The following is a 13652-nucleotide window of genomic DNA, read 5'->3' on the forward strand; positions in this document are numbered from 1 at the left end:
GTTGAACACCTTCCCCACGTCACTGGCCTTTGTGACAGTTTCAAAGACATCGACCAGATTTAAGAGGCAGGATGTGTCCTCAACAAAGCCAAACTGGGTAGGATACAGTATCTGTAGGTCCCCAATAGCTTTATTTATGAGGTCTATGATGATCCTTTCCATAGCTTTGCAGACCAAGCTAGTCAGGCGTATGGGGTGATAGTTTCCAGGATACGTTGAGACACCACCTTTGTGGAGAGGGAATCACTGTTGCTGTACGCCACTCCTTGGGTACATATCCTGTAGTAAGGCTGGGATCGAACAGTAGTTTTATGTTTGTGTTTAGTTCTTCTTGGAGTTCATGTAGGATGCAGCCTGGGACACTGTCTGCTCCCATTGATGCTGTGTTTTTGCTTTGGAGAGGGCGACTGAGCATCTCAAATGTCAGGGGAGCATCACTCTGCTGGGATATATATTTGCCTTGTGGTGGGGAGGGGGGTGAGATGTTTGTGCTGAACCTGTCAGCAATGATGTTGGCAATGTATGTGGCTTAGGTGTATTCTTTGTCATTTAGGACAACTTCTGAGCATATCTGGGAATTCCCACACAGATTCCTAACATATGTAAAGAAAGCCTTGTGATTATCTTTAGTGTCTTGTGCAATATTTCTCTTGAAGCTGGCCTTAGACGATTTTACGAGTGCCCGTAATGTTTTAAAAATACTGATCAGAGATGCCTTCCCTTTGTGGGATATTGCTCAATCATGTAGTAGCTTCCTCCTTCTATTGTTTTCTGTTATGTGGCTGGGGTCCACCAGAAAGGACGCCTGTCTTTGGAGGATTGGGTCATGGTTATATTTGGAATTGCATGATCTGTGCATTCCTGAAAGTGTTCCTACAATGCATTTATAAAGGATTCAGCAGTGTGGGCCGTATTTTCCACAGGCCAGGGGGCTTTGAAGGATTCCAACTCTGTCTCGGTTTTGAGGTGTGTGGAATTTGCTTTAGACAACTTTTTCACTGTGGTTTTCTGGGCATGGGCTGGGGTTGGTATGTGAATATACAGTGAGATTACTCTATGGTCTGATCTTACCAGTGAGGGCTACACTTCTGATCTGGAGCAGAGTCCCCCATGTTGGTGATGATCACGTGCAGTATGTTTTCCCCTCTTGTGGGAGTGGTAACAAGTTGTTACACAGCATTTGAGTTTATGAATTCTAGGAACCTTTGGCCTAGGGTGTTGTAGCTACAGTAATGCTCCCAGTCTGTGTGTGTGTAGATGAAGTTGCCCAATATAATGTTGTTTATAGACACCTTCATAATAACATGTGTTCTCAAGTAGGCCAAGTGGGTTTCCAGGGTTTAGGAGGGTGGTCTGTAGCAAGCTATGAACTGGAAGGCAGTTTTACCCACTGTCAGTTGCATGTGGATAGTCTATGATGCTTCATGCTGTGGCACCAACCTGGGGGTGTGGGCATCCTTGACATCTATTGATACTCACCATCCTTTCGTAGTTAGTTCCATGTTTTGGGGCTGTAAAGCATGGTATGAGGTGTAACCTGGTAGTGCTACGGTGCTCTTGGGAGCCTTGAACCAGGTTTCTGTTACTGCACAGATATCAACACTCTCCATGCTGAGTAGAGTTTGGACTGCATGCATCTTGCGGTTTAGATGTCTGGTATTGAGTATCATTACTTCCAGTTTCTTATCCCCTGTGATACCAATGTAGGTGGGTTTGTGTTTTCAGCCTTGCCACCAGAATGCAAACATGTGCAGATATTACACTTTTGGAATTAACACTGGTGTATAATGAACTACAATGACAATCATACTGTTAATGCATCAGGCATGCTGGGATATACCCACATTGATATCATTACACTGTACTGTAACAGAGATGATAATATTACTACAGTGCTATGTAGTCACCCTGTGCATCAGCACCATGCTAGCCTGTTCCTGCATCAATGTTACAGATTGCAGGAAGTGTCACAGTTTCATCATATGCACAGGGTGTGTACTTGGTATGCCAGAGTCTGCCATTGACACATCCAATCAACGTGTGTGTGTGTGTGTGTGTGTTAGTGAGGGACAACAGTACAAAATGGGGCAATGTTGATGTGGTGTGTGTGTGTATGTGTTAGCCCTAGGTGTTAGCATTACGCATGTGTGTATGCATGCAAACAGTTCCAGTGCATGGCTGCCATATACGGGTGTTTGTGGACAGCCACAGACTGTACCTGCCAGGTCATACAGATCACTGTCTCTGGCCACGGACACGGTACCTGTGCCTGGCAGGGGTGCTACGGACAGTAACAGGTACTAAGCCAGACTGGGTACTGTCATCAGAAGCAGTTGGTTGATGACTGGACACATGTCCCTGCTGGGACTGTCCAGAGCCACGTGCATGTGGTCTTCTAGGACGGTCTGATGACAGCACAGACCCAGCATTGCTGGGGCTGGTACTGGCACTATGGGAGCGGCTGCGGGTTTGTTGTCTTCCGCGATGACTGCCAGCTGATGATGTTGCTGGCATACGTCCACGCCGATGCCTCAACCGTGCTGCATTGCCCTGGCTCATGGACATGTAGTTGTGGAACAGATCTAATGTGTCCCCCCAAGGTCTGTCAATGACCTCGTCGACAGTACGGATGGCAGCTGCAACGTCACACAGTGTCATTCATAGCAGTGCGATGTGCTCTAAGCTCCCTCAGATCCTGTCTGGTGTACCGTTGCATACATGCCTGTGCCTGCATTACAGCCCAGAACATAGATGAGGTTGAAAGACCTCTGTGGGCATGTTGACAGGGGCAGTACGACCACGGATGCTCCCACGAGAACCCCTGGACATCTGCCTGTGTGGTACCATGCCAGGACTCTGGCCATGGCTGCTGTGAGGGGATGCATGTGCCACTGATACCACATTACCCTGGTCAATGCCCACTGTATGCTGTCCCTCAGCTAAGGACATTGTTGACAATGGATGTATTGGCAGGATGACTGTGCACATTGATGTTGTGTACTGTCGATTGGCTGACCAACAACAGACCCTGTCACACCTCCCTGTGCCATTACACATGTATCATCATGATCACTATCCCCAGCAGTGGCTTCAGGTTCCCTGCTGCACGCCAACAGAGCAACACCAGAACCTGTGAGAGGAAGAGAGGAAACAGTTTACAATGTGTACACAATGTTACCACAGATGCACACGGACACATGCACACATGGGCACATGCACACGGGCACACATGCACACTCCTCAGTACAGCAGATACAAACACACACCTGCAATCCAACACATACACTATACTGTTTGAGGGTATTATAAGTATTAATATTATTATTAATATTAACAGTATTGTTATTACACACTCACCAGCATGGATTGGCTGCCTTGCTGTTACTCCAGAGGGACCTGCACAAATAAGAGAGTTATTGTCAGTGGCCACAACTGTGCCATTGATACTGTGAGTATGATACAGTACAGTAGTACAACAGTTGGCTTTCACAGGTGTACTGATGTTATTCAGAATATCAATCTTGCACAAGAATAGGCAGGATAACAGCTACACACACAGTACACATCTCACACATGCATGAACTACCTGTGCAGAGAACAGTCAACTATAGATATGGCATGTTACCTGCACACTCCATGTCCACATGCTGGGTGGCTCCAGCCTCCATCATGACACATGTCTGTGGATGTTGTTGTTGTTGTTGGCCTGGAGCCACAACACTTAGGAGGAGCTCCTCCACTCTGGTGAGGGGGGGTGGGATAGGTACCCCACCACCTGTGGCAAGGTGCTGTCTGTGGATATCAGACGCATGCTGACGGACATCTCTAATTAAATCACTGCAGTGATGGCGTACCTGCTCATATGTCTGGTTATGCATGCCTATGTCATTTACCCGACGGACAAGGTCTTGCCACAGTGCAGCCCTCTCCTCTGCTGGTTCTGGCTGGTCCTGGAAAACAGTGTGGAAAAATCCCGCACTAGGCTCCGTTGTATCACCTCATCCTCTGCAGCTGAATAACAGGGGTTGCGCTGATGCACCATTACCCTGAAAGGAAAAGAAAAATATGTGAGCAAGTAATATGGCACACGTAATACTCTACTGTACTGATATCACTGAACTGCCATATATAGCATCTGTCTATCAGGGAATACACATGTAAACTACCACATATCACTGCTCAGCCAACAACTGTGTGACAGTGCCTGGCACACTCCATACAACAAACTAGTTTACACCAGCACTCGGCACACTGTTTGAGGTACAATGCACAACCTCACACTGGGGGTATGTATCACGCTAATGGATGGAGAATAATGTCATCCCATGCAATGCATTCAATGCACATTTACAGTTTCACTGGTAATCCACCCTAGTCTTTGCTGCCATACCCCTACCTACACCGCAGTCGTACACAGGGAACTACAGCACAGCATATAGCAATGTAGTATGTTTGTATCCCAATAACTGACACATCCTTCTCTGGCCTCACACTGAGGACACACACTACCATGACAGACACAAAGTCATGCTGAGCAATCACACCATTACAGACCTTGCACATGGTCAGTGTCACACTCATTCCACCTCACATAGCTGGTATTGCAATGAGTACATGTGTGTGTGCATTGTGTCATAGGTAAGTACTATGCTATTGGCCCTGGGCCTATGACAGCATAGTCTTATGCTAGCCTGCCCCTTGGGACACATGTAATGTGATTGTACTTGCTCCTGTCAAACAGTTACACAGAGGTGACTCACACGGCATAGTACCCATCTCCATAACATTCATCAGGGGTATGTCTGGCATCTACTAATAAGGAGCCTTGCTTGTTAATGCTGGGTGGTTCAGTCCAGGGTATGGCTTATTTGTGGATAGGAACCTGTACCTCCAGCATGTGCTCTTTACTGTGGTGACAAGGATGAGGTCCATAGGTCATTTAGGCTGGACAGATTGTGAGGTGTTACCATGGCGGCTGGACAACTGGTCCACCCATGTGTGACATAACTCTGTATATCCAGCAGTGGTAACCTCTGTGTAAGTCATATGAAAGGCACTCTATCTGTGGTTTTGTCAGTCACTCTGTATAGGGAATGTGTTTGAGGGCATTATCACTCTTTGTTAGGTATGCCTCTGGCCTTTTCCCTTGCTGTAGCTGTCATGGGAGGTACATACCGTGTAGGACATTGTGAGGTGTAGAGGGGTACACTGACCTACGTTTCCCTAGCTGACACACCATTTGTGATGACACATACCATGTACAGGGATTACAAGACTAGTGTGCCACTGTGAATATCAAAGGGGAGGCTATTGTACACTTGCTTCCCATGTTCCCTTCTGACACCTCCAGTAGTAGGCAGGCAACCACCTAAGTGGTAGTTAGTGGTTAAAGTGTTTTGGAATGAGGTATGATACTCTAGTACCCACACTGGTGTTCAATCCATGCCTTCGTCACCAGGCACCTGTTGCAGTACATCTGCCCCCATGTGCCTCTCTCCCTCTCTCTCTCTCTCTCTATATATATATATATATATATATATATATATATATATATATATATATATATTTATATACACATAGATAGATATATTCATATACATACATACCTATAGACATTCATACCTGTCTGTATATGTGTATATCTATATATGTATGTGTCTATTACATCTATATGTATATACATATTCTATCTATATATGTCTATTTATACATACCTCTCTATGTACATATGTGCAGAGAACGCTCACACCTAATTTCAACACTTACATATGCTTCCCCCCTTCTGTCTAATCTAAATAAGTCATTACTTAACAGACTGTCTACCTGTTACAATCACATTGCCAGATTTGTCACTGACCAGCCATGCAGAACCCACCATTGCATGAACCTCAAACAGCTTGGGTGGCTAGAATTCCCCAATCTCATACAATATAACCTTCTGACAATAGCGTACAGGATTCTCTATAATCCAGATAACACACCAGCTCTTAGAAATAGTATCACTGCCCAAACTAATCAGAGACTGCTTAGATCCTCTAACAGACTTCAGATTCTTACAATCAAAACCAACACAGCAGGAGTATCTCTTTTGGCAAATTCTGCAGGTAGAACATGGAATCAACTCCTAGCTGATATTACCATGCTCTCCTCCCCACGTGAATTTAAGATCAAACTAAAACAACATCTGGCACTAAACTAGCTTTGTCACTGTAATAAACCTGGCTAGCCATCTTTAATTAATGTACAAACATGTCAATGGAAATATGTTTTTCATTTCTCCTCACTATAACTACTGCTAACAAATGTCATATAACTGTCTACTTTTGAATGTCAAAACATTAACTGTAATTACTTATCTGTATTTTGCCTGCATTGCTATGTTCACCTTTGCTTCTATCATATTGTCCTTATTGCAATGTTTTATTTTGTACCCATTGGAGCTTTTCTCCCTGGGCCTCCGCTGAAAATGGACATGTATCCGGTCGGACTATCCCGGTCAACAAATGTAAAATATATATATATATATATATATATATATATATATATATATATATATATATCTATATATATATCTATATATACATATACATACACACACACACACACATATATATATACACATACACACACTAACATACTTCTAAACATCCATTGCTGTACAACCTACATTGTACTACAGCCTACATTGATATGTGCACATAGCAACCTTCAACTACATATGTATGTCCAGCCTTCATTAACAATTGCAGTATGTCCCTTGCCCTATGCACATCTTCATATACATATAGATACAGACTGCTAACACATATGGAGGGTTCATAGTATGTAGATTATTAGATTATGTAGTTTGCATTACCTTTGTTTCTGACAGCTTTTTTGTCTGGCTTGATGGCTTTTTTTTTTTTTTTTGGTCTCTCTCTCCCTCCAGTGGCTGCAATGATATTGCATGTGTGGACGGGCAGTACAGGCTGCTTTTGTAGGTATCTGCACATGTGCATGTGATGGCCTCTGCACCAATTGTTGGCCAGCATTTACTAATTGCATGCAGCCTGCTGTGTGGTAATTGCAGTTCTCACTGTGATTTCAGGACAGTGCTATAAAATGTTAGGTTAGGTAGGCATAGGCCTTTCAGTTTAGCAAGGTGGGGACCATGCTGGTTTGCTGTGGACACTGTTGTGTCAGTCAAAAGGTTGTTATGTCTCTCATATCTAAGGCTGTGTTGTAGCCACTGAAATGCATGTTGTACTGAAACCTGACTGTTGCTTCTTGCAGTTCATTTTTCTCAGTGTGTATGTTAACTCACACCTAATAATGCTAACACTGTTTACATGGGAGTATGCACTTTCCTGTGGGACTCTTGGATTAACTGGAATACAACAGTAGCTCTTGCAATGTGTTGCTATGGCTTCACTATTTTGCCTTTACATTCACTCCTTGAAGGCCTGATATTTGTCTTTACTGCAATGTGTTGCTATGGCTTTCCTATTTTCCATTTACATTCACTCCTTGTAACGCATGATATATTTCTTTCAGCAGCAATTTCTTATATGTTTGGTGTGGTTTGGTGACACTGCATGCAGTCTGGTGAGGCCAAGGTCTGGGGTTTGACACTTACAAGGGTATCTTATTTTGCTGCTGAGCAGTACTAGGGCCTTGTACTTTGTACTAACAGTTATGAATATCAGGCACATGCAGTGCTTGAAAACTGCTATACTGTCCTTAGTTTGTTAGATAGCTACATCCTTTGATATTTCTGGGCTGTACTCCTACATGAGGGTGTGCTTGTGGAAGCAATTCTACAGCTATTCTCAGAGTGTGTAACAGCAAACAGGCTGATATGCCTGTGTGTTTCTGACACTTGCAGGCCTCAGATACTCTCAGGTATATATTTGAGCAGCCTCAGGGAACGGTACATATCAGTGGGATACACCCGTGATATATTTCAGATATTCTGCAGTTGTGACTGTGGGATATTTTGAGCATATGTATTACTACACCATTTCTGACATGCAAGTAGTGTGTACTTTAACTTATTGACGGTCACCATTACGTGGGATTCCCCACCTTTCTGCCTACTGTTAGTACATTTCGCAGGGAGTCAGTGGGGCACAGGTAACATTTTTTGAGAAATGAAGGACATCCCTGTAAATCAGTCACAGGTGGGATGTCTGGCCTCATACCTATTCAAATATGGTGGTGTTTATCCTGCTCTGATACCATGTGTGGTTTGTAAGGTGCTACTCTAACATTACCTCCTAGCATGGCTGTTTCGCTTATCACACTATTGTAATGCAATTCCACAAGAACTGTCAGTAAAGATACAGGAAACAAGCTCTGTGTAATGGCCTTCCTATATTCCCGTTACATTCAGTCCTTCTATGTCATGATATACTGCTTTCAGCACCAAGTTCTTGTATATCAATTATGGCTTAGTGGTAAGTCATGCAGACTAGTGTTTCCAAAGTCCTGTGTTCGAGACTGACAGGGGAATTTTATTTTGCTGATGAGCAGACTACAGGCATTGTCATACAGAGTGACTAAGGCACTTTTAAGCAGTTTTAAGCAGGTTTGCGGGATGCTCACGCATGCGCACAGTCGCTTAGCTACACGCACACTCGCTTGGCTAAACGCACACAAGCGCACACCCGCTGACTACTGCTTAAAAGTGCTTACTCTCGCTAACACCCACGCTAATTTCTTTTAAAGAAAGGAAAGTGGTGAAAAAGGGGGCAAAAAAAGGGTAGGACAGTAGGAAAACAAGCTCAGGATGTACAGGAAGGATGTATTGAAGGCCCATATCTGCCCATTTCTTTACCAGCAACAGCTGTGCATATGTGTGAAATTTGGTGTGAAGTTTGAAACCTTCCACCCCTGACAGAGGGGTGAGGACAACAAAATATGTTGTACAGCCAATGTTAATTATCAGTTGACATGTCCAGCAGACATGTCTGCAAAATGGGCAGCTATGTATGGGGCGTAATTATTTTGTGGGAACAGAGTGCCCTTTTTTTATTTTTTTTTTCAGGTGAGAGTGGAATGTGAGGTACAGGAAGTAGGTATATGTGGGGAGGTAGGTTGGGGAGGTTAACAGACAAGACAAACAAGACGCATACAGGGGCGGATTATAACATGTGGGGGGTAAACACAATTGACGGGGACAGATGTTTGGATATCGCGAGCCCATGAGCCCACAGATGGCAACAGTGGAATTGAGATCCCCACCCATGGGCAGTTACCACTGCGCCTTCACTGCCCAGGACGGGGCTGTGCTTGGGGCTGTATAGGACGGCAAGGCACACCCGTGAGTTGCGCCACCCTCGCCTCGAGCTGGCATAGGGGATCCAGCACAGCATGCCTGATCTCGTTACGCACCACAGACCGGACACTATGGAGGGTGAGAGGACGTTCTCCTCCGGCCACGCTTGCAGAGGGGGGACGAGCCCCATCCCCTGCAGCACTTCCACCAGAAGGTGGCACAGGGCCACCGGAGGAGGTTCCGGCCTGGGCACTGGTGCCAGGTGCACTCGCCAGCTGAGGTGGGAGAGGTGGGTCCGCTGGAACCCACCTTCCCTGTTGTCCTATGTTTAGCAGTATTTTATGACATTTTGGGTTAGTAACAAACACCATTCAAAATTAGTTGTAACAGCATGCATCAGTATTCCCATTAACCAAACATCCATGAATTCCAAACATTGAACAGCAAGCACAACACATGCATATTTAGAACAGTACACAATCCAACAGCATGCACGGTTGATTGATGGCAACCAGCCATCAGGTTTGGATATGTGAACAGGGCACATGCATCAACGTACATGCAGATATGTATAAACCAACAAGACAAATGTCCATGGGAATTAATTGTGTATACACATACCCAGTTTGGTGTGGAATGGCATCATTTGTGAAAATGAGGTAGGGTGAAGAAATATTACATTAACAACTTAAACCACCTATACATATGCTGTACATTCCTAGTAGCTGCAGATATATATCCCCTACATGTTTTTGTACAGTTTCCTATATGTAACCTTAGGAATGTTGGTGATGGGAATGTTACTGCTACATTAATATACATTCCATTTTTATTCATACATGATCATATCTGGCTGAGTTCAGGTACAGCATCCTGCTACATTTGATTTATATGGCTCTAGACAATTGTGGATGTTCAGTGTTTCAAACAACCATACTATCTCCATATTGCAAGGGTACAGCACCATAAACAAATTGTGGGACACACACATTCCAGGTTCAGTACTTTATTACACCCATTTCACTCTTTGGTTGTGGCTGTCTCATTCATTTCATTATGTACTGACTGCAGTATAACTTTATTCAAGTCTTATTACAGCTTTCTTGGTCGATTCATACCCTCTTTCTCACACTCTCACTTGTTTTATTTTTACAATTCAAGATGGTACTTAATTCTAGGCGTTATTAACATTTCTTACTTGGTTACAACAATCCTTTCCAACAGACTCGCTTATTTCATATGGCAGATTTTAAAAGGGGATGTATTGGACACATGTCTATCCTTTGTAGATTGAGTACCAGTCATTTTAAGGGTGAAGCAGTTATCTGATATTACAATACAGGTGGAAACTCTATTTCAGACTTGTTTAATGTTTATTTCTGGATTACAGGCTGCCTCACTTCTCTAATCTTACAGTACTAGCAGAATCTTCTAGGCTTATTTGAACTTTATTAATATGTAACACTGAACTCTTTCACAAGCTGTCTCACTTATATTCTCTAACAATTCCAGCAAAATAATTACTAACCTGCCTGGTGGCGCAACCTCAGCAGCCTATCTGCATAGGCTCGCTGATTCATGGAACGGACACCTGCAGCTGTAATATAAATGAAGTAATAATGGAACATACATGTCCATAATATAGGCTAGGATAATTTCTTACATACTTAATTACATGGATACTTAGTAGTGGGGCGTTGGGCATTTGTCGGGCCTCCTGGATCCAAAGGTTCAGTTGGTCCTGCTTACGTCTCTTCAGGTCCGCATGGTGGTGACGGACCTGTTCACCAGTCCTTGGTATGCCTGTGGCACTGGTGAGATCATGTGCCAACCGGTTCCACGCCTCTGCCTTGTATGCACCCCAGTGGACCTGGCCCTGCATGAGTTGAGCCTCATGATCGTGGACTAGGAGCTAAACCATATATTTGTATTCCTCAACACCCCACCTCTGTGCTCTAAAACGGCTTCCTTCTCCTGCACCTGCCATCCTGACTGCAAATGGGTGCCACAATCAGTTATGCTGTGTATTCCCGCCTATGAGGCTTATATATGCCCATTTTCCCGCACTTATCTGTGATTGCCCATTTTGGATATTTATCAGCTTAAGAAAACCTGCTTTGTCATGCTATTTCCATTCATTCCTATATATATATATATATATATATATATATATATATATATATATATATATATATATATATATGCTAATACTGCATTTCTCAGTACAACTGTCATGGCTTAGTGGTTTAGTACTTTGACTATGGTGCACAGTATCCTGGGTTCGAGGCTGGGCATTGCTTTTTTTGTTTTTACTACTGTCTAGACAGGCTAGGAGGTGTGTCCGTGTAAAGGCGGTTTTGATACAGCTTGCTCAACGTTAACTGCCGGTAAGCTGGTTGGCGTGCTGCGCAGCTCCGCACAAACTGCTTACGCTGGGTAATACGTTATTTAGCTATGAGCACTCATATTACACTGGGTGCAGCGCTGAACTACGGGCACTCAATTTAAGAGTGGTAAAGTGCTGCTCAACTCCGGGCACTCATATTATACCTGTTAAACCACTGCACACCTGCGGGCACTCATATTAAGCTTGTTAAAGCGCTGCTCACCTACAGGCACCCATATTCAGCTTGCTAAAGCCTTGCTAAGCTATGGGCAATTCTGATACTTTTTTTATATTTTATTATGTCGGATTTCTTCAAAAATACATGGCCCATTTCATTACATTTTACTTAAATTATAGTTTCATATATATATATATATATATATATATATATATATATACATACACACACACACATATATATGTGTCGGGACTGTTTCATGCTTATTTACATAAAAATGGAAAATGATGTTGTGGGGGCTCAAACCGTGACTACCGCCTCTTTGGCCAACGTCTCTACCGCTACACTATTGCTACTTGGCTTAATTTGCATATTTAGATCTTCTATCCTTTTCAATGACTGCTAACTGTGACTGAGCGGAGAGCATACCCACGCAAACGAGCGCAACTACGAGCAAACATTTTGGAAATTAAAAAAAAAAAAATTAAACTGCTATTTTTACGTTTTACATTACAGTTGGGTTTATAGCCTGTGGGGGCATGTGTGGTGCTGTGTTCCTTGACATTTCCGCGGACTCACTCGTGGGTGTTTACTTTCAGGACTCTGACTCTTCTGGGGGCATGTCCCTTTGCAGAACTCTGCATTCGGACACGCCCCCCTACTGTCCTACACAGACCGTGTTAGCCTAGGGTGTGATTCAGCATGCCTTCATGAATATGCATGGCATCCTGACGTCATACCGTTAGACTGCAGCCTCCGTGTAAGACATATTAACTCTTACACGGAGGTTGTGAATCCTGCCCTATGTCTTTAAATTATACGGTCATAGAACAATAAACACCACAGGGAAGAAAGGACCTCTAACTAAAACGGCCCTGACTAACAAAACAAGGGAAGACTAGGTCCTCTAAGTTAAATGGGCCTAGCCCAAAGGGGTGGGGTAACACCAGAACAAGCATACACTGGGAAATTGGAACACACAATTAGAAGGGAGGACTAGACTGAAACGGGCCTAGCCCGTAAAAAGGGAGAAATGCAAACGGGACACCAAGACAAAAAGCCCAACAGGCTACACAGTTTATTTTCACAAAACAGAGACTAGCTATGAAAATAGCTTTTGGAGCAACAAACTACTAAAAAGCAGAAAAGGTTATACTTGGCAACGACCAAGAGCGAGACCACGTCTGAGCTGTACGAGCGGCAAATGGGATCTGGGGAAAGGGAGCAGTGCAGCATGGGATACCTCTTAGCCACGAGCCAATTGAAGACTTCGAGCTAGAGTATGGCCGAGTCGGAGCCGAGGTTCGGCTCCGAAACCACGGGTAAGAATGTAGGCAAGACTGGACTACATAACATCATATGTTCTGGGATTGTAATGAGTTGGCAGACTTTAAAAATTCCCTGCAGACAACTCTATCAGGGATACTCGGTGAGCAAATTGGTGTAACTAGGAAATAAGAAGTTATGTACTCACCATAACGTTCCATCTGAGTAGGTAAACTTCATTTGTCAGCAACCTATGGGAATCGGATCCGACCTCGGATCTGAGCAGTCTTCTCAAGATAAAGTGGGTAAAACCCATGGACCTGAGTATGAAGACATTCGCAAGTGAGGGGGCAGGAGGGAGGGACGGTTGCTGACAAATGAAGTTTACCTACTCAGATGGAACGTTATGATGAGTACATAACTACTTAATCTGAAGTAGTTAACTTCATTTGTGCAGCAACCTATGGGACAGAGTCCCCAGCTACCTGAATCTCGGGCAGTCTTCATGGAAGGATGTTCCGGAGCACTGCAGAGCCAAAGGATGCTCTCCCTCTGGAGATAATGTC

At 43.9% G+C, this 13652-nt stretch overlaps 1 protein-coding gene across 1 annotated transcript in view; it reads right to left on the minus strand.

Annotated features, from left to right (window-relative positions):
* Window positions 1-13652, minus strand: part of LOC122810654 (glycerol-3-phosphate acyltransferase 2, mitochondrial-like) — a 938290-nt gene that overhangs the window by 404593 nt on the left and 520045 nt on the right. The window lies entirely within an intron of this gene.

This window comes from Protopterus annectens, chromosome 9.part0, assembly GCF_019279795.1.
Source record: "Protopterus annectens isolate FY-2018-M chromosome 9.part0, PAN1.0, whole genome shotgun sequence".
Classification (NCBI taxonomy): Eukaryota; Metazoa; Chordata; order Ceratodontiformes; family Protopteridae; genus Protopterus; species Protopterus annectens.